Source organism: Staurois parvus, unplaced genomic scaffold, assembly GCF_062004578.1.
Source record: "Staurois parvus isolate SC_StPar_1 unplaced genomic scaffold, SC_StPar_1.0 ptg000014l, whole genome shotgun sequence".
In the NCBI taxonomy this organism is placed as follows: Eukaryota; Metazoa; Chordata; class Amphibia; order Anura; family Ranidae; genus Staurois; species Staurois parvus.
In genome coordinates this window covers 9,428,052-9,454,002 of record NW_028317810.1, presented here as the reverse complement: position 1 = coordinate 9,454,002, position 25,951 = coordinate 9,428,052, and the positions used below count along the sequence as shown (strand labels likewise).

Below are 25,951 nucleotides of genomic sequence, written 5' to 3'. Positions count from 1 at the left end.
ATGCGGAATTTCAATACGTTCCCCAATGCAAATAGATAATAGCTGTTTTCTATGAGCTCTTAGCCTGCGTTGGTTTGGGCATGTCAATGCAGCTCAATGGCTATGGCATGATTGAGCCTTCAGGCTAACCTACCTTCTAATCCTTACTAGAAGAAAAGATGGACTGTCAAGACAGGTACCTTGTAATGAGCGCCAACCATAGACAGGCAGGAGAACTGCAGGAGAGCTCAAATCTCTGAATGAGGAAAGAACAAAGAGAGGGCGCACAGGCCTAGTGCATTACCATGTTTAATAAGAAATAAAATAGGTGTTGTACTCACAAACGAGAATAAAGTCAAGGCACATCATAAAAGAACAGCTGGGTCAACACTGCGCTGAGTAAGATTCCGCAATGGGGAGTGTAGACATTCAATAGGCTGATGTGTTTCGAGGACTTGCCTCTTCCTCAGAGTCCTCGAAACGTGTCAGCTTATTGGATGTCTACACTCTTTTATGATGTGCCTTGACTTTATTGTCGTTTGTGAGTACAACACCTACTTTATTTCTTATTAAACATTTTTTATGGTAATGCACTAGGCCTGTGCACCCTCTCTTTGTTCTTTCCTCATTCAGTATATTTGGATTCCCCCGGTCCATTTGAGGGCAGCAAGGTGTGCATGTTCCAGGAAATTCTTAATGTGGTTGTAGCCTGCATCGAGTCCATCCCCAAGCGCTGGAGCATTTGTGTTTGCTGGTTCATTGAGCTCAAATCTCTGTTCCAAGTTGATCACAAGCCCCGTCCCCTTTACCAACTGACAATGGTCATATGACTCAGCAAGTTTTTGAAAATCAGAGCGTTGATAGCAGGGCTCAGAATGATACTTGCTTCACTAAAGTAAACATTTCTTTTGTGTGCGCACTGTACCGAGCATTTTCTCGCATTGTTTTTCACGCGCTTAATTGCGTGTTTTCTCTTGCATTCAGTTGTATGTTGAATCTTACATTTTTATCGGCTATTTCGGCTATCGGCTATTATCGGCTGTTATACTTGTGCTTCAATGAGACCTCTGGTTAAAGTAGCAGCAGATACAAGTGAAATACCATTGAAAATGAGTGCTGCGACAGCGAAAGGCACCCTGAACTATATAAATCAACGTTTTCCATCTGTTTTGGAATCCCCTCCTCCATGATGGTATATGTTGGCTGGCACTACATGCGACTATTCCAAATTGCCTGAGTTGTCCAAAGCTACCTATATACAGCAAAAGATTCCTGCTAGGCTTTCAAGTCTTGAACATCCCAGGACACCACTGACTGAACCCAAAACTGTAAGTATGGAAAGGAAAGGCACAACTACAGAAAATGCAGCTATTCCAAGCTGGCAAAATGAGAAGTGTAAGCCCAGACTGATACGTAACCAGCTATCCCAGGGAGACTTAAAACCAGGGGCGGACTGACCATTTGGAAACTCGGGCACTGCCTCAGGGCCCGGGGTCAGTAGGGGGCCCCATGAGATGCCCCTGGTACCTTTTTCATTGGCTTTTTTGAGTTTGGGCAAGGACACAGGGGCCCCATGATCCCCTATTGCCCCGGGGTCCCATGAGTTGTCAGTTCGCCCCTGCTTAAAACCCAAAGTACCATTGGAGTATATGAAGATACCTCCTGCAGAGCTGAGAGCAAAGTATGCATTGCTGAATAAGTTGTGTAACGAAAAGAGGGATCGGGCTCCGAAGTGTTCCAGGACACCGCTTACTGGACACAAAACTCTAAGCATGAGAAGGAAAGGCACAACTTCACAAAATGGAGCTGTTCCAAGATGGCAAAAGTGTGCCGATCAGATGTTTCTGTCTGAACTGCCCCCACCAAGAGACTATGGGAAAACTCCTTGTTTAAGCAGAGCCCAGAAGAAGATCTATAGCATGACGAGGGCCACGGGACAGGAGGGGGACAGCGGCACAGGAGGGGGGCAATGGGACAGGTAGGCGCAGTGGGACAAGAGGGGGGCAACGGTACAGGTAGGGGCAGCGGGACAGGAGGGGGCCAGTGGAACAAGTAGGGAGCAGCGGGAAAGGAGGGGAGCAGTGAAAAAGGTAGGGGGCAGCGGGAAAGGAGGGGAGCAACGAGACAGGTGGGGGGGGCAGTGGAACAGATGGGGGGTAGTGGAACAGATGGGGGGCAGCGGGACAGGTGGGGGGCAGTGTGACGGGGCAGCGTGACAGGAGTGGGGAAACAGCAGTCCTCCAAGCTCTTACCTGTCCAGCAGTGGCTTCTCAAGATGGTGTCAGGATCTGATGCCAGGATCGTAGCTGAGCCTGTGTCCCATCTCCACCAGGATGTCTGGTGGCAGCTGCAACAAAGAGCGCGGGTAAGAAGGCTCCTCTCCCTGACCTCATCCTCCTCCACAGGCCCTCCGGCAGATACGCCCCTTGGGCCACTTCCCCATAGTCCTGCCATGGTGTTTGCAGTTGGGGGGGCTTATCAGAATCTGAAATCCCCTCCACAATAAGGGGACCCCATATACTATTCCCCACTACATCAATGGGTAAAGCTTGCCATACACTAATATTTTTTTTTTTGCTCACCCTAAAGGCTTTACAGCATGGATGGACAAATCGCTCTGCTGGACTATTGTATTCTGAGGGCTGTCAGTGATGCCTTCCAGAATACCTGAACATTGGTTTCACCTTAGATTGTATGCTCCTTCAGGGTTAGAGACTGATGTGAATGTACAATATATGTATGTAAAGCGCTGCGTAAATTGATGGCACTATATAAATACCTGAAATAAATAATAAAAGAAATTGCTATTTGTGTGAAAAAATTATATACATTTCATTTGGGTACAGTGTTGCATGACCGCACAATTGTCAGTTAAAGTAGCACAATGCTGCATAGCAAAAAATGGCCTGGTCATGAACGGGGTAAAACCTTCCAGTGCTTAAGTTGTTAAAGTGGTAGTAAAACCTTATATTTATGTTTTACCTACAGGTTTAATGGTAGAACTAAATGGACTTTTGCCTTTTTTCAGCCAGACTAACTATGTAACTATGTAAGCCTATAATAAGGTTTACCTGTAGGTACTGTAAATATCTCATAAACGTGCACTGTTTAGAAGTTATTTATTGTTCAGCCATTGGTGATGTTATGGGCACATGCACTCTGAAGGAACGGCGTTCCTGTGCTAACAGTTGGCCTCAGATGTTTACTTGTGCAACCGCCGGTGACACCAGCGGTGCATGCGCTCTGAAGGAATGGCATTCCCATGCTAACATTTAGCCCCAACGCTAGCATATCTGTCTGTGCCATTCCTTGATGTCATTGCCACTCAGCCATTCAAGGACTGGAGCCTGCAAACTCGGAAGGAAGATCGGCTGAAGATAGAAGCCCTGTCAGCTGTGACAGCGCTGCTGGAGGGCTTCGTTTGAAGGTTAGTTTCACATAATGTGCTAGTATGCATATTAGCACATTATCACAATAATTTTTATGGGAAAAGTTTTTTTTTTTTCTTAGCTTCAAGTTTACTACCATTGTAAAGGGTTAATAGTGAAGCTATGGGATAGGTTGTGTATATAACAAATTGAAGTGCTGGAAAGTTTAGATAGGGTGAACAAACACTGAGTGCAGTGTATAATTCTCTGTTCTTTTTGCTTTACCATGTCAATTCCCAAGTGGTTTACCGTAAGTGAGGGTCTACCTTCTTTAAAATCAAATGAGCAGTGTACTGTAAGCTGCAGTGGCTGAATCCCCCCCCCCCCCCCCGCCCTCCCATCCCATTGCCGTTAATTGGGAAGTAGCGGCTGCAAGGACACAGTCGCTGCTCCCAACTTGACATCTGTGTGGGACAGCAATGGGACGTCTTACACTGGGATGCATGGAACACCTGTGCATCCCCATGCAGATAAACACAGCCCTTCAGGGGTGTTCAGTCATATACGCTCCTTGTTAATGAGGTTTTAGGTGAGGATGAGCATCAGCCATAGATGATCTATAACTGGCAGTGCTGATCGAGCGTGGAAAATCCAATGGTAGATCAACTTCTGTACAACCTTCCTGTCTATACATGGATTGAAATTTAGTTGATCCCTTCTGAACCATCTGAATTTCAGTCCATGTATGGCCATCTTTTATTTCAGTTTCTTTTTTTTAATCTTATTTTAGGGATCTGAGGTCAGAAGATATACAGCAATTGGAAGAAAACAGAATGATTGTTTTTCTTTATCACAGTACCTTAAAGCGGTGTTCCACCCAAAAGGGTCAGTTCCACTTTAAAGATTGATCCCCCGCTCCCCATTAAGGATTGGCACCTTTGGGGAGTGGGTACCCGAAATTGACAGGTACCTGCTCCCACTTCCACTGCCATCACCCAGGCGATCGGAAGTGGAAGTTGTCCTCCTACCCTCCCTCCCCGTAGTCTTGTGGGACATGTGACAGGTCCCAGAGGACGATGGGGCAATTCCGGAACCGCAGTGCTACGCGTGCATGCGCAGTAGGCACCCGGCTGTGAAGCCGCAAGCTGTCACAGCCGGGTGCCCACACTGAAGATGCCGGCACCTGGAATAGAGGACGGCCGGTGAAACGGGCTGCGGCAGGGGCACCGTGGGATAGTGGGACTGGTGAGTGGCTGTTTTTTTACAGAGTGAGTTGAACTCCGCTTTAAGCCTTGCACATGGGGCCACCTAGCTGCATTGTTTCCCTGCCAGGGTTTTAGTGTGCCGGTGAGGGACAGGTACAGCACCCATGCCCTTTGCAGGCGGCTTGTCAAAGGTTATAGCTGCCTGCGGCTGGACAGGTCTGAATGCTGCACCGAGTGGTGCTGATAATTAGGGGACATTGTGTTTAGGGACGAAGGTCCAGTGGGACGTACTGCAGCTGGATGGCCCCATGTACAAGGGAGCTTTTCTGGAGCATGATCATGTATTTTTGGTCCCAAATAATTTAAATGGAAAGACCTGAAAAATGCTTGATTTTTCACACCATTTTGCCTCCTCATAACTCCAGCACACAATCTCTTTTCCTAGTAACTAGTTTTCCATTGACTAACAAAAACTTGAGACTGAAAATGCCTCATGCATAAAAATGGCACAAAACATACATAAAAAGACATGTGAATTAGGCTAAAGCTGTGCTTAACATTGCTAAAATCCCTACAATGTGCATAATTTACAAAGAGAGAAGAAAAATGAATATGTTGTCCTTTCTATGAAGTCACAAGTAAGCAAAATGATACATAACATTGTATGTGTTTTGTTTTTTTTTGTCTTTTGTTTGGATACCATAAAAAACCCTCCACTACTGTTCTATTATTTCACTCCTTGCAATTTATGAGTGCAGTACAAAGTGTTTTGTGCTTACATAATACGTAGACCTGATGCTTGGTTATCACCTAGTCCAGGGTCAGTGCACGTCTCCTGCAGTGCTCTGCTTACATAACATGCCTGTGTGAACTTTCATCAATACTGTGCTTGCAGAAAATGTTGCTGTTGATTGTTGGGCTTATTGAACGTATCCTTTGTGAACAGCTATTATACTTGGATGTAAACTATTATACTTTACATGTATTAATATTCACTTGTTTTTATCATTTATTGTCAGGGAATAACTACTGTTCACACACGAAAAAGGGTTAAAAGTGTTATTATTTATGTAAAGTAAGGCTAGGTTCACATCTATGCAGGTTGCGGTTGATGCGTTTTTCCAGCATATGTTGAGGTGCTTTTCTGTTATAACAGTTCTGTTCATGTAGTGTGACTTTGATACAGCTTTACATTCTTTGGCACTCAAGTAGCATCAAAGTCACATCAAAGTAGTACATGAACCTTTACGTGTCCAAATTCGCATTTAGAGTTAAATATTAGGGTTAGAGTAAAGGACTAGGGTTAAATGTTAAAGTTGAGGGTTAGGGTTAAATGTTCGGGTTAAGGGTTAGGATTGGGATTAAATGTTAGGGGTAGAGTTAGGGTTAAATGTTAGGGTTGAGAGTTAGGTTTAAGGGCTAGGGTTTAATGTTAGGGTTAAGATTGGGGTTAAATATTAGGGGTAGGGCTAAGGGTTAGGGTTAAATGTTAGAGTTAGGGGTAAACATTAGGGTTAGGTTTAGTAATAATCGTTAGGGTTAGTGGTAATTGTTAGGGTTAGCATTTTAACCCTAACAATTACAGCTAATCCTAACTATAACCCTTAACCCCAACATTCAACCCTAGCCCTAACATTTAACCCTAACCCTTAACCCCAACATTCAACCCTAGCCCTAACATTTAACCCTAACCCTAGCCCTTAACCCCAAAATTCAACCCTAGCCCTAACATTTAACTCTAACCCTAGCCCTTAACCCCAACATTCAACCCTAGCCCTAACATTTAACCCTAACCCTAGCCCTTAACCCCAACATTCAACCCTAGCCCTTAACCCCAGCACCTAACATTTAACCCTAACCCTAGCCCTTAACCCCAACATTCAACCCTAGCCCTTAACCCTAACCCTAACATTTAACCTCAATCCTAGCCCTTAACCCCAACATTCATCCCTAGCCCTTAACCCTAACCCTAATATTTAACCCTAGCCCTTAACCCCAGCATTCAACCCTAGCCCTTAACCCTAACATTCAACCCTAGCCCTTAACCCTAACCCTAACATTTAACCCTGATTCTAGGCCTTAACCCTAACAGTTAATCCCAACTCTGGGATTAACATTTTGCAGAAAAAATGCCTGACGCGCCTTAACGCGGGCAAACTTGGCTACATACGCCTAAGCACTAACTGCATTTAGTACTTGAGCATTTTTTTCCCATGTAAATAAATTAATAATTTAGCCAATGAAATGAAAAAATGCCCAAATATGCCTAAATGCGTTTGCAAGAACAGGGCTTAGACATGTTTTTGAAGCTGTTTTTTAGCTTCGTTTGCAAGAGCCCCAGTGTGCATGAGGCCTAAATTCTAGTGAGGCCAGTATTATTAGCCTTTCCTGAATTTTCTGTGCTGAATTACAGAGTACATTCACTTTCCCCATCTCCATGACATAAGGAGGAGGTGCTCTGTAGTCCAGCAGGGGTGAACTTTGAATGGCCCCCTAATGCACAAGGGCAGCACATGGCAAAAGCACATGGCAGTTTGGAAAAAGAGTTAGGTTTGGTTTTGCCCTTGCTTGATTGAGTTAGTAGCCCATTAAAAATAACTGGGCAGCCTAAACACAATGCATGTTAACATGTGTGCATTCACGCATAGGGTAAGTGGGAGTGCAGCCCAATGGCAGCCATTCACACTTTGATTATATTATCTGATCGAAGTGCAACTGAATCCTCACAATTGAACCAGCAGACCATCAAATAGCCACAGCTTTCCTTTTGATTGATTTAGACTTGATTCAGATCGGATTCATTTAAACTGAGACGACCGTAAAGGCAGCAAAATTATTGATCGTTTTGCATCAATTGACAGCACTGAGATTCTTTGGTCATGAATCCAGTCATATTTTGCTTGATCAGATTATAATTTTGCATGCTGGAAACCTAGATACGATCAATAACTTATGATATCATCTTCCAGCCCACTTTTGTGTATGTGACATATTATTTGTTTGGGTTATCAACTATAAATCAATTATTTCTATCGGGAGAAGCTGATCGTAAAAGAAGTTGATAATTTATTGAAGCATGTATGGCCACCAAAAGGGGTAAATACTTCTGCTTTGCAGTAAGGAATGCACTAGGCTGCAAAGGCCTTCAAAATAAAACCCAAAAAATCCACTGGTAAGTCAGTTGGCTTCTTCCCAGACCAGTCTTTCTGTGTTAATGACTTTAGGCTCCTTCAGTGCTGAGGACTGATGTGAATGGTTCAATGTTTGCTGTGAAATGTCCTCATACACACCAACCATTCTCTTATCTCCTCTGAATGCCTTTTCTTTTTGCAGGAGGAAAGCTGCTTAAAAAACATGGCAAAAGCCACAGGTTTATGAGCGTTCTTGCATGATTATGTACGATAACGTATGCCCAAATGCGCTTAAATACATTTATGGGTGTTACATGGTTTTTTCTGCCCAAAATCTCCTCTCCTGAGCGTACTGGTGATGTTTTTGTTTTTCTGTTCCTCTTCTAATGAGGTGTATTTACAGGCAGAAAAAAAACACCAAAAGCCTGTAAAAGTGGTGTTATTTTAAGCCCAGGACTAACTGTCACCCAGGACCAATAAGGGACCCTTACGTAGTGAAAGCGGAGTTCTACCCAAAAATGGAAGCTCCGCTCGTCTCCCCCCCTCCACTGCCACATTTGGCACCTTTTGGGGGGGAGCGGGTACCTGGTTTTGACAGGTACCCGCCCCCACTTCCGGCTCAGTTCATCGTGGCTCCCTGGGACATTTCGCAGGTCCCAGAGGACTGCAGCCCTTTCACAAAGCACAGCGTGCTTTGCGCATGCACGCATGCACAGTAGGAAACTGAATGTGAAGCCACAAGGTTTCACTGCCGGTTTCCCTTAGTCAAGATACTGGTGCCAGAACCCGAAGAATCAGCTCGGGGTGAGGACACCGTTGGATGCCTGGACAGGTAAGTGCCCTAATTTTACAGTATTTTGTAGCTGCTGAGTTTTATTTATTTTTTGGTGGGGGAGGGAAAGAGGTCAGACCTCTGATTTAATCAGTGGTCTATGTAATGTCTTTAAAATTGATTAAGATGTTGCAATACAGAGCTTGGAGTGTATCTTCCAGTAAATTTAGAGGCAACTTCTCCAAATTGAATGTATTAGCATGCAAATACTTTTTTACTATTTAGCATTCTGTTTGTTTAAATGGTTGATTGCATACTTAATGGTGGATTTTGGTTTAAGTTCCTACCTGGGCCAGTCAAAGTTTTCAGTGTCAGCTGCGAATATTTTATTTTATTTTATAGCAGGAGTTACATGATAATATATATAAATATCCACTTGTGATAGGGCTTCTTGTGCACAGCAACGCATTTTGTATCGATGTGCATTACCAATGGCCTGATATACTAAAGTAGCTGAGGATCATGCAATAAATTGTGTGAATATTCACTTTAGCTATCCAATCTTGTGCAGATGAAATAAATAAACATGAATTTTCTTTCATGATTGGACAATTGTAGTGAACATTCACACAACCTATTGCCTGAGCATTCTCAATTTTGTAGGTAAGTCAGCTACACTTGTACTGTGGTGTTGAGGGAACCTATAATCAAGAGACTTCAGAGGGACCATTAATCAAAAATGCAGCATGCAGGATTTTTTCCTAACATACTGCAATGCAGTGCGACAGTGGGAACTAGTCCTGCAGACAACAAAAGACGTTCTTTTGTCCATGCACTTCACCTGCATTGTAAAACACTGCAAAATACATGGCAGCGTGCCCAGTATGAATAACCACTTACACTTTAAAAACATCAACATGCGTATTAGGTGTTTTGGGGGTTTATATGCTGTAAAGGTGAAATTTTGACATGTAGTTAAATGTGATGATTTAAAAAGCCAAGCATTTTCAAGGAGTTGATTGTGCAATCCTGCCAGCTTCTTATATCATTCAGCCCCTCACTGCAGCTTCGCAGTCACATGGCATGATGCCAAACAGTGTGATCAAGAACAGCCTGCAGGATTTTCTATATGAATTGATATTAGCTTCATCTGTATCACTTGTGTGCTCATTTGTAGCTTGTGTACTTTTACTAGTATAACCTACTCACTCATTGCATTTTTACTATATTCTTTTACGTTATTATACAGTTTCTTGAGTTATTTAAAAGGATAGCAAAAAAACCCCCAGAAGACATACAGATGACTGGGGTTTTCTGTATCAATATATCTACTCCATATCATGCAGCCTGCTGCAGAAACACATTTTATTTTTCCATACAGTAAAGAGGACCTGTTTGTGTAATAATACAATTCCGAGCCAGAAAATATCATTTTTCCAAGAGATTGCTATAGGAGGCTTTAAGGTCTTGACCCAAAGAATAATTATTTTTGCTCTCTATAAAGTATTCTATCAAGGCTTTAGCTGATAAAGGAAGTGATTGCACCACTGCTGTCTCCATTTGTTCTAAAACCTGTGAAACTTTCAATAGATCAATGGGAATGCCAGCAGACATCAGTGGGCAACTTAAAGTAGAACTTTAGTTAGAAAATAAGTCCTTTTTTATCACTTCAGGCAGGCCCCTTTTGCAAGTACAGTACATTAAAAATGTGTCTATACTGTTTAAAATACAGTGTAGGAGTATATCCTCCTCTGAACATGCTCAGTTGCTCTCTGTCCTTGGCACTGTGCCTAAAATCAGAGCCACTAGAGGCCTGTCAGCTGACAGCTTTAAGATTTACTGTTGCTGAAGGGGAAAAAGCAACAGAAATAACATAGACTGTGCTGAGGAACACAGCTTAAGGAGGGAGAAAAGAAAAGCAGAAGAGGTGACAGGACAAACTCTGCTGCCAGGGAGACACAAAAGAGTGAAACTTACAAGGATCACTCTTAGTTTCTGCTTTCTCCCTCATGTGCAGCCTTTGAAGAAAACTATATGTCACTTTCTTCAATTAAAATATGTCCAGCCTTGATTGTATGATTTGGCTTAGCTAGAGAGAAAGGCTGAGGAAGCTTTTTAGTGTTCTCCATTGTACATGGTCCATCCAATCAAGGCTGGAGATATTTTAATTGAAGAAAGTGACATATAGTTTTTGAGATCAAGAAGAGGGGGGAGAGTTTCCAATTAGGAAGTGACTGTTCTGGGCTTCAACAAAATGGCAGCCTCCAGCAAGAAGACACAAGAGCAATGCTAGAGGCAACTTATAGCACTCACTAATTTTGGTAGCGTAATTATTCATGTGGAGTGTATGTTCTTTTGTTAAGGAACATTAATTGTTATTAAACTGTTATGGATAAAGTTCTGTTTTAAATGGCAAAAAACATACAGAGGGGCTAAAAGTCTTTTTTTAGTTACCCTAGGTATAGCAGGGTGGGTTTTAAAAAATATGTTAAAGAATATTTAGATTTCAGCTTGTTAGAGAAATGCCTTTAATGACTGAAAACTGAAAATCTGATACCTAGTTAAGACAACATTCAACAATATTTTTCTGTAATAGAATATATGTAGTGTTTCTTTCTTAACTATGAGCTTTTTGGGGCTCTAGGAGTACCAGATCCACAAACAATCTTTCAGACTGTGGAGATACTTTAAGAAGTGGAGTATTCCACAGCTTTCTGTAGAGGAATAGTACACTATTATGAAGCAGTGCTCTTCCTTAGTAATTTTGATTAGAGATATGCTAATTCAAGTTAAAAGTTAACTTAATACACAGATTAAAGTGGAGCTCCACCCAAAAGGGGAAGTTCTGCTTTAATGCTTTGCCCTCCGCTCCCCATTAAGGATTGGCACCTTTGGGGAGCGGGTACCCAAATTTGACAGGTACCCGCTCCCACATCCGCTGTGATCGCATAGGCAATTGGAAGCAGAAGTTGTCCTCCCCCCTCCCTCCCCATAGTCTTCTGGGACACATGACAGGTCCCAGAAGACTACGGGACCATTCACAAAGTGCTTCTCGGCATGCGCAGTGGGCACCTGACTGTGAAGCCACAAGCTGTCACAGCTGGGTGCCCACATTAAAGATGCCAGTGCCAGGGAGAGAAGACGGCCGGTGAAAGCAGTGGTGATGAGGACACCGCTGAACCGAGCAACAGGTAAGTGGCTGTATTTTAAAAGTCAGCAGCTACAGTTTTTAGTTTTTTTCAGCTGGAACTCCACTTTAAGTATCTATTTGACCTAGTATCTTCTTTTTGCAATGCCCTATACATTAACAGTCAGACTGAAAGATGGAGAAGCAGGAATGAGAGCCAATTAGGCATACCGAGTGCAAATATATTGATATGGAACATGCTGAGTGGAGGAGAGAGCAGAAGCAAAGGGATGACCCTATCAGTCTACTATATTTGTTTCACTGTCCATTCAGAAGGCTGGGGATGGAAAGATGACTCCACTATATTCCTAAATGTAGCTGTTGTTATCCACCTGGCTATGCTGTCTGGCTGGTTTGTGTAATTCTCAGGAATGAATGGGCAGAAACACAAATAATTTTGCTGGGAAAGCAACTCATTTACACACACATATATATATATATATATATATATATATATCATTTTTATATTTAACAGTTTGCTAAAGATTATCTTAAAAGTCTTTTGTATGAAATGTTTAACTGCTGAGATTCACCACAAAGTAGTTCCTGGTAGATCTCACGTATGTCAATGCAAACATTATGAAGGTGAATTAAACTCCATCTCCTTGGGATGGATGTTCTCCCCATTATTAACTCTTATCAAAGTGCCTTTATGGGCTTACTCTGATAAGAGCAGGAATGTTTGTTACATGCATTGGTGATCTATGGTGCCAAAGCACTTCCAAAATGCATGTGTGTTACAACGCAGCGTGGCACAACCAACAGTGTCCTGTGCTGTGATAAAATTCAGCCTGCCTTATTTTTCTGTGCAGTTCACCCCTTCATTTTGAATGGGATGTTTAAAGGTTAAGTTCACCTTTTCTTTTGTAGGTAAAAAATGTGCATTTATGATTTTTTTTACTAGGAGCCTAGAAAGCATTGCACCAGCGATCAGCAGATCATGGGTGCCATGCAGGACTCCTGCAGACCTGTCAGTGTATCTGTGCGCTCATACCTTGTACGGGCAAGTAGATACACACTGACAGGAAGAGAGAATGAACTACCACAGTGCTCAACAACGCTGTGGTAGTGTATTGAGCACTACAAGCTGACAGCCACAAAGGCTGTCAGGACTTGTAGTTTTCCATTCACAGACTGGCCATGGTTTTTAAAAATAGTGACAGCAAGGGGGGTGGGGGGGTGGAGAGGAGATCCCCCACTAGCTGTCACTCTATGCAGAGCAGTGTCCAGTGGCTGCAGCAGTGGGAACATGTTGCATGTTCCACCCAAAAAACAGGTGGAACATGTAACATGTTCCCAAAGGCGAACTTATCCTTTCTCTTACTGATGGACGGCACCACTGGACATAAAATATATTTTTATAAAGGAGGGGAGCAGCTATCTAATCCTTGGAACCCAAGGAGATAAATCAAATGAAAAATTAATTAGAACAGCACTCCTCACCACACTGGTCACATAAATTGGCAGAATTACTATATAATCCCCCCAAAAATTGGAAAATTATACTGTGAAAAAAATATGACCATGAAAAAATACATTAATGGACGTTTGAATTTTGGGTTAAAATTTTCTATGGCACATATTCACAAAAGATGATTATATATGTATAAATTATTGGATATTAATCACTTTTTGATGGTATTATGAGATTATTGTGATGTTGGGTGAATAGATCGAACGCTATAATAATTTTTATTTTTTGGCTTGCACAGAACATTAATGTATTTTTCCATTTATTGATGGTCATAAGAAATATTTTTGCACAGTATATTTTTTCCAATAGTTTTTTTTTTTTTGGATTATATAGTAATTTTGCCTATTTATGTGACCAATGTGGTGAGGAGCGCTGTTCTAATTAATTATTCATTTGAACTTATCCTTTAACCAAATGCAAGTGCATCATCTCGTGACCATGCATGTGGTGTTAATGGGCCCTAAACCTAAGCGAGCCGCCCTAAACCTAAGCGAGCCGCCCTAAAAAGAAAAAATCCACCAAGCTTTTCCCCTTTGTAAGAATACCTTTGTGAGTTATAATTAGCCGAAAAGTTTGACAAAAATTTGCTAATTTGTCTTTTCCTAATTTATTGTTATAATGTATTAAATTTTAAATGTAATAAAGTTTAACTGGTAAAATGTTAGCGTAATAAAGTTAAAAGCGGATCTTCTAGTCTGCAGCAACCAAAAGCTAAAAGTATCTCCCACCATAAATTGCTTGAGCGTAAAGGAGAATTATACTCACCTTGGATCCAGTGATGCGACGTCCCAAATCTTTCTGGGTCTCGATCATCAGCCACTTTTATTGGCTGGGTGGAGGAGTACAGTCAGCTTCACATTGGATAATTTCTACAGTGAGCTGTGCATACGCAGTTCACTGTACAGAAGCGGACAGGCAGGTTGTTTTTGGTCTGTTACTAGGAAAGTAGTTCATCAACTGGGAGCCAGGCAAGTAGCATTTTCAGAAGAAAGTTTACCATAGTAGCATTTCTCTCATTTTATGTCAAATTTGACATGAAAACACTAAATTTTAGGTTTTCAATGTCATTTTCCAAAGATATTATTGTATAGATAGAAGAAAATCATCAAAAAAATACATAATTTGGATACAGACAATTAAAGTATAACTAAAAGCAAGTTTTTTTTCAGTTTTGGATAGATTGGAAATGGGTTAAAACACCTGTTAATTTTTATTGCTGTCTGTGCCCCTGTTAGGGAGATTTACTCTCTCCATTTGACCTGTTTACCATTATCATTGAAAGCAAAAGTTTGAAAATCCAAAATTTTGAGTTGTCCCCAAAAAAGTATTAGAGGGGAAATCTCCCAATGGGACACTAGTTCTGGTGATCTGGGAGTCCCCAAGGAATTCCCTTAAAGCGGAACTTCCCCTAAAACGGGAAGTTTTACTCTTTCTCCTCCTTTCCCTTTCCTCCATTTGGCACATCATTTTTTGGGGGGGGGGATGGGAATGGGTATCTGTTTTTGACAGATACCTGCTCCCGCACTTCCAGTCAGATCACCGCGATGATCTGAGCAGAAGTTTGTCCCCCCCCCTCTGTCTGCAGGCTTCTGGGATATGTCACAGGTCCTAGAAAGCTGCAGGACCAATCAGATTGCGCAGCGCAGCTCGCACATGTGCAGTGAGCAGCTGGCTGTGAAGCCGCAAGCTATCACAGCCAGCTTCCCAAAGTTAGTGTGATGGCGGTGGGGACTGAAGCATAGTGAAGACACCAGCTGGGTGAGGATCCTGGGACAGGTGCCTGCACAACAAGGGACACCTTACATTACAGTTAGGTGAGCTAACTAAAGCTATAGAATGTTTTTATGGCTAAACTTTAGTTTTAAAATCTCTACCCCAGCGATTTGACAATAATTTAAACATAGTCGTAGAGAATCAAGGAATTATCTTTTCAGGCTTGAAATCACCAAAAATGTGATTAAGCATCTAGAACAAGGGTAGTTCCACAACTTTCACACCTCCGTTCCTGTTCTTGGAAAATTGACTTCTACATTCTATGATGATTGCGTGAAAGTGTCTGTGCTACCTGTGTGAATATGAATGCTGGGGTAACGTTTGGCACTCATTGAAACTGAAGTGGCTTGGAGAAGCTTTGAAACACTACGGAACAAGTCCAGTTGAATGTGATTACGACTAGCTTCAACTAGAAATGAGTGTAAGGAACATGCTCCAGCATTTATAGCCACATGGGTAACTTATTCACTTTAATTAAATCTCCATGGAATGTGTCAAGGCAAATGTTAATTGTCCAAATACAAACTAGGAGGTGTTCCTGACACTTATTAGAACTGAAGAAGCTGCTTGAATAAGCAGTGTAATATCCTGAACTTTTTTAAACAAGTCAAATTTGACTAGCTACTACTAGCTATTCCATAACCTGGATAAATGAGAACCTTCTTAGACACTGTACACACTATGACAATTCTCAGTTGCATTTCTATGAGACTTATGATGGCCACACACGCTTTGACTTTATATTCAATCAGTGTGTGATTCAGCCAAAATGATCGACTCTGCAAGCAATCAGTCATAGCTTTCCTTCTCATTGATTTAGACTCAGTTTCGATCACATTCAATCTAACTGAGATGATCAGCCAGGGTGGAAAGCTATTGATCATTTTGCATCCATCAGCAACACTGAGATACCTTGTTTAAGAATACAATCATATTTTGATCAATCAGAATATAAAATTACACAGTGGAAACAAAGATATGATTGATAACTTGCGATTGTAAGCTGCAATTGTAAGTTACGATTGTATCTTAACTATCGCTTAAAATCTGCTTCCCCATGTGTTGTATAGCAAATTAATAGGCTATAGATTGGTTATTTTGATGGAAGAGATAGGTTGAAAAAAAAAGTATCTTAATCTCCCTAGTGGTCTGATTATGTCAGTATTTCTGTGCTCAAAGCGGTACTTTTTGTTTGCATGGAAATATGTATTTTTTTATTGTAGGCCTGTAATTTTTAGGAATAACTCACTGAAATCTGTCCGAACGAGAGTCTAGTAAACATCCCGAGTATGTTAAAATTTGAAACACGAAATCATAAATTATAGTTTAATAAATAATCATAAAAAATAATAATATAATAATAATAAATTTAATTAAATAATATAATCAAACCAAAAACACTGAAATTTGAAATATAACGCTCACATCACTGAGCAAAGTCACAAAATCGTTTTCAGTGTCTGATGACGAATCTCCCCACAAATCATTATCACTCAATTCTGCAAGTAGTTCTGATTTACTATCGCTGTTTTCTAGGTGGTCTAAAACTGCTTTTGACCTAAAGTGACGCTTTTTGGACGCCATGGACATTTCTCAGTTTCTAGGCAGAAAGAACGGTAAAAATGCAGGCAGGGCGTAGGATAAAGCACTAGGGACAAAATGTATGTGAAATGGTTTGATACAGTAATGTTTTACTATGTGATTTTAGTGAATTTAGTGAATGTCACTTTTTCACATTTTTAAATTTCCCGCCGTTCCGTCCCCCGTACATCCCGACGTCGCAGGGAACAGAACCCAGAAGACAGATGCCGGCATCGGCCGGTGGAGATGGCCGTGGACACTGCAGGAGGGACATTGCGGGAGCGCAGGACAAGGTAAGTGAAGAAGAGATCCCGGAGCAGCTCTGCGGGGTATTCCTGAGTGTAGCTCGGGGTTACCGCTTGTGGTGCTGAAACTTTATCCCGAGCTACACTCGGGAATACCGCCAGGGAGGTTAAAGTGGTTCTAAAGGCTGATTTTTTTTTTACCTTCATGCATTCTATGCATGAAGATAAAAAACCTTCCATGTGGACCATGCCCCCAGCCCCCTATTACTCACCTAAGCCTCACTGGAGTCTCGGCTATCCCGGGATTCCCTCTTCTCATTGTCTGAGACAGAAGAGCCATTGGCCCCCACTGCTGTCAATCACAGCCAGTGAGCCAAAGAGAAGAGAGAGGGGCAGGGCCAAGCCACGGCCCCATGTGTGAATGGATACATGGAGCAGTAGGTGCCCCCATAGCAAGATGCTTGCTGTGGGGAAACCTGACAGGAGGGAGGGGCCAGGAGAGCCTGTGGGGGTCCTGAGAAGAGGAGGATCCAGGCTGCTCTGTGCAAAACCACTGCAGAGAGCAGGTAAGTATAGACATGTTTGTTATTTTTTCTTAAAAAAACCCCCAAAAAACCTTTAGAATCACTTTAACTATTGCTTAAAATCCACTTCCCCATGTGTTATATAGCAATTGAATAGGCTATAAACTATAGATTGGTTATTCTGATTGGAAGAGATAGGTTGGAAAAAAACCAATCATTTATAGAAGTGTGTATGGCCACCATTAGAAACTGCCAGCACAGTTTCTCAGTCTTACAATAATGGAAATCTGCAATGGCAGGAAGAATATGGCGGCTTCTCTGTTTTTAAAAATGCTAGTTTCCCGTCTCATGCTGACCTTCTTAGTTCAGTATTTCAGTTACTGATCTGGAATAGGTAAGCAAAAAAAAAAAAGGTTCTGACTTTTCACTGACTTTCTGATAAGCAGAAGTTCTGGGTCAGTGAATCAGAAAGTAAGAAAGTATTGAGTTTAGTGAGTCAGCAATTAACCTTTTCAAAAGGAGGTCAGCAATGGCAGCACCATGGCCCTATGTGACAAGTTTATTTTGACGTCAGCTGGTGCAATCCCAGAATGACATTTTGTAGAAGATGTTCTGAATGGACATTTTTGTAGGTAAACTGGAAAACATTTGTTTGCTCATCAACTCCTGATGAACTCAGCAGAAGATACAGGTTCACAGCCTGTTATGAAAGTAATTGTCACCTTGGCACCTGCTGTTTTCTATTGATCTTTTCTATTCTTGATTATAAGTAGCACAGAGTGTGATATACAGTATACATGCAGTACAAGAGGTTTGAGCACTGCTAGGGTATGTAGGGTATAAAACGGGTCTCCAAACTATGGCCCTCCAGGTGTTGAGGAACTGCAAGTCCCATGAGGCCTTGCAAGACTCTGACAACCACAAGCAAGACGACTCTCGGAGGCATGATGGGACTTGTAGTACTTAAACAGCTGGAAGGCCATAGTTTGGAGACCCCTTGTATAAAATCTCTGCCAATAGCATAGCTGTCAACTGTCCTTATCTGGAGAGACTGTCCCTTTTTTGAGACCAAATCCCTGAGCAGCCTCAGTCGTCCCTTTCTTTTGTCCGATGCAGGGGTAGGCAATCTTAAAGAGGTGGAGATCTACCTGAACAACATGGGAGAAGTCAAAGATCACTGGGCAATCTAATTGCCATACTAATGTGTCACAATCATGTGCAATGCATGGCAATCATGGGTTTAAATCAGGTGATGAGGAGGTAACATATTGCCTCCTCACCACCTGTCAAACACACTCAGATTGCTGTTCAGAGGAGCAGTAGTGCCTGCTGTGCTTGTGAATGCATTCAAAAGTGGCTCCCCTAGGGCACACATAAAGTTTGCCAGTGATAAAACCCTGCAGTTGAGTCACGGTTTTACCGCACCCAATCCCTACCCCTTTAAGCTGCTGAGGCAGCAGCTAAAGGTGTACAAATGACATAGCAGGAATTAAACCCCCTGTTGTTTTTGGTAGGTGATGCTGCCTGCCAATCGTGGCCCATTCAAGTAAATAGGACCACTCTGCAAAAGTCCTACAACTGCATGTTTCTGCAGAGTCCAAGGGGTTAAAGCAGATGGTGAGAAAGCAACACAATGCAGCCTGCTTTAACCCCTTGTTTGCTGTACTGCAGGGCACTTGCAGAGCAGCCTCATTTACTTGAATGGGTCATGCTTGGCAGGTGCTACACCAATCATGACAGGGCATATGATTCCTGCTGCGGCAGTGACGTGTGTACACCCCTGGCAACTGCAGCTAAATGGGGTAAAGTTAGGGTGGGGGTGGTAAAAACACATTTTAACTATGGTGTTTACCCCCCAAAACTGCAAATGTAAATGAACCCTTACTGTTCTGAGCCCCCTTTAAGGCTGCTTATACACTGATGTGCTGTTGTTTACCTGCACCTCAAGTGAAGTGCAGTGCATCTGCAACTTTCCTGGGTTTGCTGCGCTTAACCATAGACTTCTATTATATCCTGCAGGTGTGGTGCACTCTCTGAAAGCACACCAAAATGCCTGAGTTTTGGTGCTCTTTCAGAAAGTGCACCAAACCTGCAGGATATAATAGAAGTCTATGAATAAGTGCAGCAAACCTGCAGGATATAATAGAAGTCTATGAATAAGTGCAGCAAACCTGCAGAAAAGCTGCAAGTACACTGCACTGCACCCGCAGCATGGGTCAGCACATAGTGTGATAGCAGCCCTATATTACTATGCCCAGTGTATTGCTTCACACTGGCCTGGAGATCTCTTATTTCCCTGCTGATGGCACCATTCTGGGGACCACTAGCTGGGATAAGAGGCAAACTGCAGTTGGTATCACTCTGCATGGGACAGGAGCCAGCACTACAGAGGAGACATCGGCTTATGCGGCTCTTGCTTCTTACTTTACTCCTCCAACTTTACAAGTAGTCCCTCCACATTGCACACTGTTTGATGCTCTGGGATGGCGGGTCAGCAAACCCAGACCGTGATCTACCAGTCACCTGGCTGCGATCTACTGGTAGATCATGATCTATGGGTTGCTGACCCCTTGTCTGATGTGTAAAATGTACTAATTTAATACAAGAAGTCTTATTTAGACACCAACAATGTGGTGTAATTCATCCCATTGATATAAATAATGGAATACTATTCCACCCACTGACACTAAAGATGGAGCACTATTCTTCCCACTGATACCAATGACGAGGCACTATTCCTGTCAGTGAAACCAGTGTTGTGGCAATATTCTTCTCCTTGACACCAATGATTGGGCACTATTCTTGCCCTTAACACCAATAATGGCACACTATTCCTTCCACTGACATAAAGGATGGAGCACTATTTCTCCCACTAATAACAATCATAACAATAACAATTCCTCCTGCTGTTGACCACAGATGCTATGTAATTTTTTTTACTCCCTGTTATGCTGGGGCCTTTTCTTCTTCCACTTACCACAATCTGGCCCCCCTAAAGTCTGTAGGACAGAAAACTGGCCTTTTGCTTTATGTTTGGTGACCCCTGCTCTATATTACTGAAATTATTATTTTGAAAAGCCAGTATACAGAAAAAATTGTGGTAAAAAATGCTCTAGTGTAATTTAGCCGATCAATATCTGCACATTAGATCTTTGTGGTGTGTGTATCCGGGACTGTGACAGGGATGTATCCTTTGTCTATATACTGTTTGCTAAAATGTGTCCCTCTTCATTATTTCAGAGAGTTGGGAGCAGGGGCGGACTGACCATTTAGAAACTCGGGCACTGCCCAAGGGCCCGGGGTCAGTAGGGGGCCCCATGAGATGCCCCTGGTACCTTTTTCATAGGCTTTTTTGAGTTTGGGCAAGGACACAGGGGCCCCATAATCCCCTATTGCTCGGGGGCCCCATGTGTTGTCAGTCCACCCCTGGTTGGGAGGTATGCAATAGACTGCCCATGGTTCCATATTCTCCAGAAAAACGAACAAGTTTATTTCAGTATGTATTTGCCACAATGCTAATTCTGGAAAGTAGATCATAGAACATCTCAACAGTTTGCTTTTTATCCTTAATAGTTCCTGTTGAAAGGTCTGCCCATCTGTGGTGACCCTCAGAGTCTGTGCAAGGTTTACTACCTTGCACCTAAGCACATCCATCTGTTTTGTGGAGCACTCCATAAGCCTATCGGCAGTGCTCCCATAAGTGCACATTTCACTGGCTGAAAATCTTTGGCATAGATTACATGTTGTGCTTAAAATAGAAGTGCGTAATCTGAAAAAATAAACACGCACACTCACCTAGATGGCTGCAGCATTGATCCAAGCAGCTGTTGCCTACAGCCCCTACACTGAGCAGACACATGAACTGAGTGATCAGTGGTCTTTGATCGCTCAGTTCTCGGGTCTGCTCTGAGCACAGAGTGGTGACTGTCAGACTCTGTCTATCTGTTTCTGCTCTGCACCCTCAGTGCTCACTAGAGTGCCAGGCTGTAGAGGGGGCGGGATCGGCTGGTTCAGGCTCTCAACCGTGCGCTGAGTGGCTGAGCCAGCTGTCAGTCAGGAATCTGGGTGGATCCTGACATTATGATCCCTACAGAGCCTGGACTGGCTCTGTGACGTCAGCCGACAGCCGACTTTAGCCCCTGTTAGCTTAATCTAGGTCACAGGAGTGCAGAACTAAGTGCACAAAAGAGCTTTGGCAGTACTTCTCCTTTAAACTGTATTCATAGCCTAAATAATTTTTTGTATTCGTTTTTGATAGAATGTGGAAGTGTTAAAAGTCTTGTCTGGTTTATATTGATGTCTGTGTCCCTGCTGGAGAGATTTGTTCTGACTTTCATCGGGACAGACAGTGATGGGAAATCCAAAATTTTACAGTTGTTACTGTTGTTGAAGGTCAAAATAAGTCTTCTAGTTGGGATACCTATTCTGGTATGAACTGTCAAAGAAGGTATTTTCCCTCACTTTAAAAAGAGAGGACATGAAACAAAGGGAAAATTCTCCTACACAACAAAGGAAGAAACAAACAAACAAAAACAGGGTTTTTAACAATTCCCCAGTACAGGAGTCTTTAAACGTTCTAAACAATGGGTCAGTTTACTGTTCTTCAGACTTTAGGGTGCCGGTCTGTCAGTGTGAGTAGAAAATGCCTTGGTGTTAGTGGGTGTAAACAATGCCCCATCATTGTTATTAGTGGGAAGAATCGTGCTCCATCATTGGTATTAGTGGGAAGAATAGTGCCCCATCATTGGTATTAGTGGGAAGAATAGTGCTTCATCATTGGTATTAGTGGGAAGAATAGTGCTCCATCATTGGTATTAGTGGGAAGAATAGTGCCCCATCATTGGTATTAGTGGGAAGAATAGTGCTTCATCATTGGTATTAGTGGGAAGAATAGTGCTCCATCATTGGTATTAGTAAGGAAGAATAGTGCTTCATCATTGGTATTAGTGGGAAGAATAGTGCTCCATGTTTGGTATTAGTGGGGAGAATAGTGCTTCATCATTGGTATTAGTGGAAAGAATAGTGCTCCATCATTGGTATTAGTGGGAAGAATAGTGTTCCATCATTGGTATTAGTGGGAAGAATAGTGCCCCATCATTGGTATTAGTGGGAAGAATAGTGCTTCATCATTGGTATTAGTGAAAAGAATAGTGCTCCATCATTGGTATTAGTGGGAAGAATAGTGTTCCATCATTGGTATTAGTGGGAAGAATAGTGCCCCATCATTGGTATTAGTGGAAAGAATAGTGCTCCATCATTGGTATTAGTGGGAAGAATAGTGTTCCATCATTAGTATTAGTGGGAAGAATAGTGCTCCATCATTGGTATTAGTAGGAAGAATAGTGCTCCATCATTGGTATTAGTAAGGAAGAATAGTGCTTCATCATTGGTATTAGTGGGAAGAATAGTGCTCCATGTTTGGTATTAGTGGGAAGAATAGTGCTTCATCATTGGTATTAGTGGGAAGAATAGTGCTCCATCATTGGTATTAGTGGGAAGAATAGTGCTCCATCATTGGTATTAGTGGGAAGAATCGTGCTCCATCATTGGTATTAGTGGGAAGAATAGTGCCCCATCATTAGTATTAGTGGGAAAAATAGTGCTCCATCATTGGTATTAGTGGAAAGAATAGTGCTCCATTATTGGTATTAGTGGAAAGAATAGTGCTCCATTATTGGTATTAGTGGGAAGAATAGTGCTTCATCATTGGTATTAGTGGGAAGAATAGTGCTCCATGTTTGGTATTAGTGGGAAGAATAGTGCTTCATCATTGGTATTAGTGGAAAGAATAGTGCTCCATCATTGGTATTAGTGGGAAGAATAGTGCTCCATCATTGGTATTAGTGGGAAGAATCGTGCTCCATCATTGGTGTTAGTGGGAAGAATAGTGCTTCATCATTGGTATTAGTGGAAAGAATAGTGCTCCATCATTGGTATTAGTGGGAAGAATAGTGCTCCATCATTGGTATTAGTGGGAAGAATAGTGCCCCATCATTGGTATTAGTGGGAAGAATAGTGCTCCATCATTGGTATTAGTGGGAAGAATAGTGCTCCATCATTGGTATTAGTAAGGAAGAATAGTGCTTCATCATTGGTATTAGTGGGAAGAATAGTGCTCCATGTTTGGTATTAGTGGGCAGAATAGTGCTTCATCATTGGTATTAGTGGAAAGAATAGTGCTCCATCATTGGTATTAGTGGGAAGAATAGTGCTCCATCATTGGTATTAGTGGGAAGAATAGTGCTCCATCATTGGTATTAGTGGAAAGAATAGTGCCCCATCGTTGGTATTGGTGGGAAGAATAGTGCTCCATCATTGGTATTAGTGGGAAGAATAGTGCCCCATCATTGGTATTAGTGGGAAGAATAGTGCTTCATCATTGGTATTAGTGGGAAGAATAGTGCTTCATCATTGGTATTAGTGGGAAGAATAGTGCCTCATCATTGCTATTAATGGGAAGAATCGTGCTCCATCATTGGTATTAGTGGGAAGAATAGTGCCTCATCATTGCTATTAATGGGAAGAATCGTGCATCATCATTGGTATTAGTGGGAAGAATAGTGCCCCATCATTGGTAATAGTGGGAAGAATAGTGCCCCATCATTGGTATTAGTGGGAAGAATAGTGCTCCATCATTGGTATTAAAGAAAGAAATGCACTAGTCTGGTGTCAGTGGGAGAAATACTGCGTCATTGCTGCTCATTGCCAGAGTCAGTCAAAGAAATGGTGCCTCATAGGCAGGCAAAGGGCTACATCTGGCCCTGGGCCACACTTTGGAGACCACTGTCCTAGTATATCCAAAACTAAAAAATAAAAAAAAAATACTATAGATACTTTGACATACACAACGTTATGCGAAGTGTAACATCCCCATGTAAGCTATCACTTATTTACCACCTAAAACTTTTGTAGTGTGCTCTTTTACTGAAGCGCACTTTTGAAAAAGGACACTTTTAGATTGTAGAGCCAATTTCTCCAAAATAAAAATTGCATTGTGAGATCACCGCACTAACACAAGCGTCTTTGTGTTCTGACAGGGGAACTGCCCCCAACTCCCGCCAAAATACACTGCTCAGTGCTCTCAGCTATTGGCTGCCAGCGTTGATTGGATGCTGGCTCAATGCTGGTTTTCCAACATGCCCGTTGAACAGAAGCCAGCCGTAAGATCATCTTCTGTAGGACAAAAGTTGGATCGTTCCTGCCAAACCGACTGTTTCGGCAGATCTTTGACAAATATGTACCCAACTTAACATTTGTGATCTAGGTGTGTAACAATGGCCAAATCACTCTGAACTACTAAAAGTGATTTAAATAGGTAAATATTAACAGAACATATTGGCACACCCATGATTCTATGGCAATAGAAGAAGTGAAATACTGTATATCAATGGCAACAAACTGGAACATACTGCTTATATACTGAGAATTTTGATAAGTGATAATTACCTAGTGGTAAGCTGTGTAGACGTTGTCTAATTAGATGTGCGAAAGTGCAAAAAAAGAAAAAAACAAATCGAGGCTGGCAGGACATACAGGCACCAGGGAAGCTACAGTATTACAGCTTGCTTTCCTACCATTTGTTTTCGGTCGTCTTTCAATTCAGGTGTATTACAAAACATAGAAGTGAGTATACTTCACTAACACTCTCTTAACTTTCATTGACCTTTGGCCAGCTGATCAATCTTGGCGTTTCTTGTGTTGTAGAAATTAAAAGCATCACCATTGGACTCAATGCCTCATCTGCCAGACACAAAGGTCATACACAAGTGTTGACATTCCAGACAGCTGCATGTGGTACAAATGAGTGGGATAACAAGTCATAAGCAGCAGGGACCCCCACCCCAGGGAGCACACACTGACGTATGTTTTACACACAATACGTCATACCTCTGCTTCCTATGGGAGTAACAATCAACTATACACAATGCAAGAAGTAAATACAATTCAAATGTTCACATTGCATCATCAGTCATAAGTTACAGACATAGTAAACAATTAGAATATTGGGAGTATTTCTCAGATGTGGCAGCTATTCAAATGTTTCTGTAGGGTTCATTACTTAAAGTTGTTTTACTATAAAAAAAATAATCAATTAACAATAGGCATCTGAATTTCCACATTTAAACTGTTACAATAATACAATCTTACCTATAAAGGTACATGCTCAGTTTGTAAAGGGGTTGTAAAGGCTATTTCCTCCTGTACCACTATCCCCTCCCTCCTAGATTGTAAGCTCCAAGGAACAGGGCCCTCGAACCCCTCGTGTATTGCATGTATTGTTTCTGTACTGTCTCGTGTACTGTCTCCCATTATAATGTACAGCGCTGAGCAAACTGTTGGCGCTATATAAATACTGTATAATAATAATAATAATAAAGGCTGTTTTTTTAAAAAAAAGAAATATTAATATTAAAATTATAAACAGGTTTATACTTATCTGCTTTGTGCAATGATATTGCGCAGAGTGGCCCCAATCCTCCTCTTCTCGTGTCCCCCACTGGCGCTCTTGGCTCCTCTCCTCCATGCACCACCATAGGGGACCAGGTCCTAAGGATGTGCATGTTCACTTCTGCGCTGGGGTGTGTGCGTCCAGAGATACATACAATGTGGCTTAGCCCTGCCTCTTCTTCTCTTCTCGCAGAATTTGTTTGACAGCAGCAGGAGCCAATGACTTCCTCTGCTGCCTCTCTGTCCTGTGAGAGAGAGGGGAGA

At 42.1% G+C, this 25,951-nt stretch overlaps 1 protein-coding gene across 2 annotated transcripts in view; it reads left to right on the top strand.

Moving 5' to 3' along the window:
* KSR2 (kinase suppressor of ras 2) overlaps window positions 1-25,951 on the top strand; it is a 645,462-nt gene that overhangs the window by 72,218 nt on the left and 547,293 nt on the right. The window lies entirely within an intron of this gene.